Source organism: Hemitrygon akajei, unplaced genomic scaffold, assembly GCF_048418815.1.
Source record: "Hemitrygon akajei unplaced genomic scaffold, sHemAka1.3 Scf000064, whole genome shotgun sequence".
In the NCBI taxonomy this organism is placed as follows: Eukaryota; Metazoa; Chordata; class Chondrichthyes; order Myliobatiformes; family Dasyatidae; genus Hemitrygon; species Hemitrygon akajei.
This window is the reverse complement of record NW_027331950.1, coordinates 5249334-5257475: the sequence shown is the minus strand read 5'-3', so window position 1 is coordinate 5257475 and position 8142 is coordinate 5249334.

Here is an 8142-nt window from a genome sequence, read left to right as displayed (position 1 = left end):
GTTCAAACTTGGAAGTGTATTTATTATTAAAGTATCTATAAATATTTATAAATAACAACCTCACTCTCACGGGACAGGAACGACACGCTGATGGGTCAAAGCGTTTGTTTCTGCACTGCGGTTTCTTTGACTGTCTCTCGCGTGAGAGGAACAACAGGGTGACGGGACGAAGGGTAGTCTATGTGCTGTCCTGTTTGCGACTGACTCTAACGTTGGGGAATTATATGCAGAGTTAAAAGGGCAAAACCTAACTGAGTTATTGGCAGCCTGACAAGTCGTGCTGTGAGAATAAAGTATGAACAAAGAAGTGCTTGTTGCATGAGAAGCTGCTTTGTGTCCCTTATCAGAGTGTGTGCGTGATAAGGAATATTTTTAACAGTTGCGGACTCTGTACTCAGAAACAGACCCTTCGTACATCATCCTGGCTGTGAGAGTCAATTACAGACACAACACCACATAGACCGTTAGGCCCATTATCCTGCTGTCCATGTCAGATTAGAGTCAGGCACAGACGTGAGAGAGAGAGGGAGAGAGAGAGAGAGAGAGAGAGAGAGAGAGAGAGAGAGAGAGAGAGAGAGAGAGAGAGAGAGAGAGAGAGAGAGAGAGAGAGAGAGGGGGGGGGGGGTGGGGAAGGCCATTAGGCTCATCATCATGCGGATTCTATCCCATTACATTGAAACACAGACACGACAGCACAGAAACACTCTTTCAGCCCATCTTCCTGCTCGTTCTATCCCACTGTCCACAGACACTGTAGCGCTGGGAGAGACGCTTCAGCCCATCAAGGTACCCATTCTATCCCATCAGTAGAAACTATAGCACAGGAAGAGGCATTTCGGCCCATCCTCCTGCCGCATCTCCCCCATTCGAGTCAGTCGCAGACACTACGGCATGGAAACAAACTCTCCGGCCCATCTTCCTGTTGTTCCTTTCACGTTAGAGTCAGTCACAGACACAGTACAGCAATGAAAGAGACTGTGACTGAACAGGTTGGTAATGATAATTCTCCGCTAACCTTGACCCTTTGCCCGGCTGGTCACTCCCCCTCGTTCTGTCCATGGTTTAGTTTCCCCAGTGGTTCACGCCCTTTTCCCTCCGGTGCCGCAGTTCTTGGGAGTTCACCATTTACACACCGCATAGTGAAACAATGACTGGCTTGGCTAATCAAAACGATCCTTTCATTTAACTTGCACTGCTGGTCTATAACTCATTAAAATAAGGATTCTAGACACAGTCATTCCAAACACTTCCATTTGTTTTCACTCATACCGTTACAGGGGCGTGTAGACAGCAGAACGGCCCCAAAAGACCAGAAGGACTGTTTGAGGGGTCCTGAAATAAAACCCGGGTTAGTGGGGTCAGGGGCCCCACACCCTGAACAGGTAATACCACTGGTGGGGAGGGCATTATTACTTTATATTCATCTGAGCATATGTACACTGATCTATCGATTTAACTGTGGCATATGTTGTGAAATAAAACGCTAGCATGTTAGAATCTCAGCCAGGCGGAGGCAGATTTAAACCCCCAGTCTTTCGTTGCGAGTTTGGATTTGACGGTTGGGGAATAGTTATAAGGAAAAGGTAAAAGACAAAGTTTGTCGTTGAGAAAGTGTCTGTATATTTGTACTTTTTGTGCATGGGCGTTTGTTTTAATTTGTTTCATTATAAATATGTTTTTCTCTACACACGTTTTCGGCAGCTTTTGTACTTTTCCCTCCGGCCCTACATAAAACTCCTTGCTGTTGCGGCTTGCCGTCCGTCGGTTTGTCTTTCAACAGGTGACCTCGTCGGGTTCTCTCCCCACACCTGATAGCGAAGTGTGACGCCCCAAATGCACATCAGATTATCCCAGAGCAAGTATCATTTCACACAGTTCACCAAATAGCTGCCTCCTCCTTACAAAAATAGCAAAAAACAAAGTTCAAGTTCAAACTGTATTTATTCATAAAGTACTTTGAGGTTTATAACATTGCTAATGCGATCTACACCCCCAAATCCGTGTGTACGCTCCAAATAAAACGCGGCACACAAATCTGTGCGCACTCCCAAATTCGTGTGCACCCTCACATTTGAGAACACACCCCATATCAGTGTGTGCCCACAAACTGGCCAGCACATTCCTAGATCTGTGTGCATTCCAAAATCCGTGTGCACCCCTAAATCCGAATGCACCCCACACGTCACTGTGCAGAGTGAAATCCACAGACACCCCCAAAACAGTGTGCAGCCCCAACACGCTGACACCCCACCTGCACATTAGATTACCCCAGAGCAAGAACAATTTCAAACCGTTTACAAAATACCTGTCTCCACCTTACAAAAACAGCAAGAACAAAGTTCAGAATTCAAACTGTATTTATCAATAAAGTAACTTTGAATGAAACAACCTTGAGATTCGTCACACCTCGAATCGACCTACACCAATTAATTTCTAAATCTGTGTGCATCCCAGAGCAAGAATGATTTCAAACAGTTCGCAAGTAGCTGCCCCACCCTAAAAGATAGCAAGAACAAAGTTCAAACTCCGAAGTGTATTCATTATTAAGGTAATTATAAATGTAACAACCTGAGATTGGTCATACCCTCAGATCCGCCGACGCTGCCACATTTGCTTTGTGTGAGAAGCCAGAGTGTGGTATTAGATGGTCTCCTCTCTGAATAAAGGCCTGTGACCAGTGGAGTGCCGCAGCGATCGGTGCTGGGTCCGTTGTTGTTTACCATCGATATCAACGATCTGGATGATAATATGATACAGTACATCAGCAAATTTCTGAATGCCACCAGGATTGGGGTGTAGTGGACAGTGAAGAAGACTTTCATGTTTGTTTCAGCTTGATCTGATCCAGCTGGAAAAATGGGCTGAAAAATAGCAGATCGAATTCAGTGCAGACGAGAGAGAGGTGTTGCTCTTCCATAGAACCAAACAGGGTCGGTCTTACAAAGTGAACGGAAGGGCACTGAGGAGTGTAGAAGATCAAACGGATCTGGCAATACAGGTCTATAATTCATTCAAAGTGGCTTCCGAGGTATACAGATTGTTCGGAACATTGGCCTTCATAATTCAATGTGTTGATTATAGGAGATGGGATGTAACGTGTGAGATACTGATGAGGCCTTGCTACGAGATCAGTGTTCAGTTATTGTCACCGAGCTACAGGAAAGCTGTAACTAAGGTTGAAGGGGTACAGGGGAAATTTACAAGGATGATGCCAGGTCCGGATTATCTGAGTTAAAGACTGAATAGCTTAAAACTTTATCCTTGCAAAGTGCAAGATTGAGAGTAAATTTGATCGAGGTGTACAGAATTATGGAGGCACAGATCGGCAAGATTTTTCTGCTGACGTTGTGTGGGACTACAACCAAAAGTCATGGGCTAATGGTGAAAGGTGAAAAGCTTAAGCGGAACATGGCAGGTAGCCTCTTCACTCAATAGTTGAAATAGTTGTCAGCAGCGGGTCATTGTGAGCTCGATTACAAGTTTTAAGCGAACTGTGGATAGGTACAAAAATGGTGGGGGTATAGAGGACTATTCCATGGTTCAGCGTGGCCTGCGCGTTGCAAATGGCTTGATTCTTTGCTGTACTTCTCTATGATTCTAATTCTATTTTTTTATCCCTAATTAGGTCATACGTTTCCAAATCATTACAAATGGTTACACATTCTTTCAGCAGTACTAAGCGGGGATTCACCAGTTAGCGGGACAGACTGTGGGTTCTGTTGACGAGAATGAGACTCCGGAAAGGTATTGCTGAATCTCACATGCCAGGGTGAGAAACACCTCGGATCGAGGAAGTAGTGTTCCTCAGTGAGTGGATGAGATGCTGGAGGTCGTAGTTTACAAGTGACAGAAATGTGTGTCCGGGAAAACTCTGTATCTAGTGATCATAATTCTATCAGTTGCAAGATAATTGAGAAGATTGATATAACTGGTCCTCGAAATCTAACTGTGGTTTGGAAACACTACAATTTCGATGTCATCAGCAGAGTTCAGGACGGTGTAGATTGGGTAACAATGCTTTCTAAGTTGAAAACATTCAGTAGTGCAGAGTTTATATGCTCCTGTTGAAATAAAGGCCAAGGCTTCATGGATCTTGATTTTAGAGGGATATTGATTGTCTGGTTAAGAAAACGAAAGGGGCAAAGACAGCTCGGATGAAATGAGTCACTCGGGAGGTATAGGAAAACATGAAATACCTCACAGAGAATCAAAGAAGGAATCAGCAGGAATCAAAGAAGGCAATGGCTTTCTCGAGCAGACAAGGTGAAAGAGAATCCAAAGGGTCTCTGGAGATGTAGAAAGAGCACGAGGATTGCAAGGGACAAACATATATGTTTTGTATCTGTATGTGCTTCAGCAACAGGCACATGGACAAAGGAAGTGGGGCAGAACAGCACTGAGGTCATGGGTCATATAAGGATTATGGTGAAAGGGGTGTTTGCCGACTTGCGACCAATTATGGTGGATGAATGCCCAGGTCCAGATAGGGTGTCCTCCCCGGTTCATGTCGTTCGCTAATGCGGAAATTGCAGGGGCCTTGGCAGAGGGATTTAAAATGTCCTCAGCCACGGGTGAGGTGCTGGAGATTAGCTTCCGTTGATCAAGGAAAGTTCGAAGAATAAGCCTGGAAATTAGAGACAGGTGCGTCTGACATCAGTCGTGGGTAACTTATTGGAAGTCATTTTAAGAGACAGGATATAGAAGCATTTGGATATCAATAGTAATCTGGTAAACTGGTTTTGCAGATGACACCTAAATTAAGAGCGTGAGTGGGCAGCGAAGTAGGTGATCAACACTTTCAGCATGAATTAAACAGCTGGACGAAATTTCTAAAAATGACAGATAGAATTTAATGCAGATTAGTGAGAGGTGTTGCACTTTGGGAGGACCAAGCAGAGAAGGACATGCACAGTGAATGGTAGGCAATTGAGGAGTACGGGAGAATGGAGGAATCTGGGAATAGAGGTCCATAACTCCTAGGCAGGTCATAGATTGGGTCATAAATTGAGCTTTGTCACATTGACCAACATAAAAGCAGGTGATTCTACACGTGATAAAACCAAATGAAGATCCACATTGGCTTCTTAATACGACAAGGGGATCGATCCAGGAACCATTTATGTGAACATCCTGTGAGCCCTCTCCAACGTCAGCCCATCCTTCCTAAGATAAGGGGCACAAAACTGCTCACAATACTCCAAGTGAGGCCTCGCCAGTTGTTTATAAAGTTTCAACATTCCCTCCTCGCTTTTATATTCTCGTCTTCTCGAGGTGAATGCCAACACCGCACTTGTCTTCCTCATCACCGACTCAACCTGCAAATTAGTCTTCATGTCATCCTGAAGAAAAACTCCCAAGACCCTTTGCGCCTCATTAAAAAAAAATTATATCACCTAATAAATAGTCTACCCTTTTATTTATTCTACCAAAGTACATGACCATACACTTCTTGACAATATATTCCATCTGTTACATTCTGCCCATTCTTCTAATCTGCCTAACACCTTCTGTAGCTTCTCTACTTCCTCAAATCTATCTGCGCCTTCACCTATCTTTGTATCATCCGCAAACTCGGTCACAAATCACTCAATTCTGCCATCCAAGCCATTGACATATAATGTAAAAAGAAACGGTCCCAACACAACCCGCTGTGGAACACCACTAGTTACCGGCAGCCAACTAGGTTCCCTTTATTCCCACGCTTCGCAACCCTCCAAACAGCCAATGCTTTCTACATACCAGCAGCTTTTGTGTAATACCATGTGCTCTTAATTTGTTTTGCAGCCTCATGTGTTGCACCTTGTCAAAGGCCTTTTGAAAATCCAAACAGACAACATCCTCTATTTCTCTTTCGTCTACCCTGATTATTATTTCTTCAAAGAATTCCAACAAAATTTCAGGCAAGATTTTCCACTGACAAAACCATGCTGACTACGGCCTATTCTATCATGTGCCTCCAGGAACCCCGAAACCACCTACTTAATAATCAACTGCAAACCACCGAGTAATACGATAACATTTAACCTGACTCAGAATGTTTAAAGGAGATGTGCGATGCAAGTTTTCTTTTCACACTCATAGTGGTTGGTGCCTGGAATGAATGCCGGGGGAGGTGGTGGAGGCAGCAGACGCGATAGAGGCTATTAGATGCCACGTGAATGTGAGGCGAATGGAGAGAGGTGGACCTTGTGCAGGCAGGAGGGTTTGGTTTAGTAAGGCATTGAATGACCAGTTCAATTGGTTCAGAACAACACAATGAGCAGAAGGGCCCGTACTGCTCCATGTTGGTGAGATCACAGCTGGAGGACCGTGCGCACCTCTGGTTGGTCACCTCTGGAAGGACGTGATTAACCCGGAACGGCGGAGTAGGGATTCACGGCTTTTGCCGCCGGGACTGCAGGACTCCAGTCAGAAGGAGACTGGACAGAGACTGTCGCAGACAATAGAAAATCTGCAGTAATCAGAGGAGCTGGAGATGTCAGTCACAGTTTGTTATCAGAATCAAAGGAGTTTCCCGAGACTCAAAATTTCAGAGTACAGAAAGTCCAGCCAAGGGAGAGATCATTCCTGCCCCTACCCTGTAAATACCCTATGAGAATGAGTCTGTCCCAGTCAGACCACCTCTTATTTGTCTAATTCTGAGACAGGGCCAGTGCGATAATTGGTTGCGGGAGCATCTCAATGGATGGGCAAGCGAGAGTTTTTCTCCTGTATTGTTCAAAAGCCTGGTGGCTGAGGTTTAGTAACTGTTCCTGAACCTCGTGCGAGTCCTGAGGCTGTTGTACCTTCTACCTGGTTGCTGAGCCTGGCCTGGGTGGTGAGCATCTCTGATGATGGATGCGGCTTTGCTATGACAGCGTTTCATGCTGATGTACTCGATGTTTGGGAGGGATCCACCTGAGATGTACCGGGCCGAATCCAATACGTTGTGTCGGTTCATCAACCCTGCCACTTTCCTTATAAAACTGGCAACACCACCCCTCTGCCAACTAACCTGGCAATCCTAACGACAATATAATCCTGCACAAGAATATAAACTTAAAATGTGAAGGTTTCCTGAACAGATATAACATCCGAAGAAATAGAAAATCAGAAATGAACTTCTTAAAGTCTTGACCATTATAAAACAGAGTTCTCGCATTTCATTGCAATATTTTAATCCTATTGTGTATGCTCCCATGTAGACTGGGATACAGATATCCCAGCCAATAAAGCTTCATTTAAAGCTTCCCACATAACACCAGTTACACCAAGATACCGTTCTGCAGCTTTCACAATAATTTTAATTTCCTCAGTAGGATGAGATGTCTGAGCAGTACAATTCACCACATCGGTTATAAACATCACAAACTTCATTTCATCCAGCAGTCAAGTATCTTTGGTGAGAGAACTGTGATGCCGGCATATATCCACTGACGTCACAGTCTGTTCTCTGAGTGGGATCACTTTATCCAGTTTACCTGCTCTGCTTGCTGTACTTGTCCTTGAACTGGCCCTTCTGCTCACTGTGTTGTTCTGAACCAATTGAAATGGTCACTTCATGCCTTACGAAACCAAGCCCTTCTGCCGACACAAGGAACACATCCCTCCATTCGCCTCACATTCGCGTGGTATCTAATAGCCTCTTTCACGTCTGCCTCCATCACCACCACCCGACATTCACTCCAGACACCCACCACGATGGGAATGAAAAACAAAACTTGAAACGCAAATCTCCTTTAAATATTCTGAGTCAGGTTTTTAACATCATTGTCTTTTCTAATTGTTTTTTTTCCAACAGCAGGTGTGCAAAGAAAAGACAAAATTACACTAAATTACAAAATACTTCAATAGTGCAAAAAGGTCCAATGAGGGTGTGTTCCCCCTTTCTCCTGAAGTGCATGCCTACTGGCATTGGACATTTCCTCCTCAGAGAAAAAATCCCGGCTGTCCACTCTGTCTGTGCCTCTCACATTCCTGTAAACGTCTGTCAGACCTCCCTCAGCCTCTACCACTCCGGAGAAAATTACCCGAGATTCTCCAGTCTCACTTTATCCAGGCAGCATCCTGTTAAGCCTCTTCCACTCACCATCCAAAACCTCCGTATTATTCCTGCATTCGAATGCAATTCTCCAGATGTGGTTAAACTAGAGAGTTAGACAA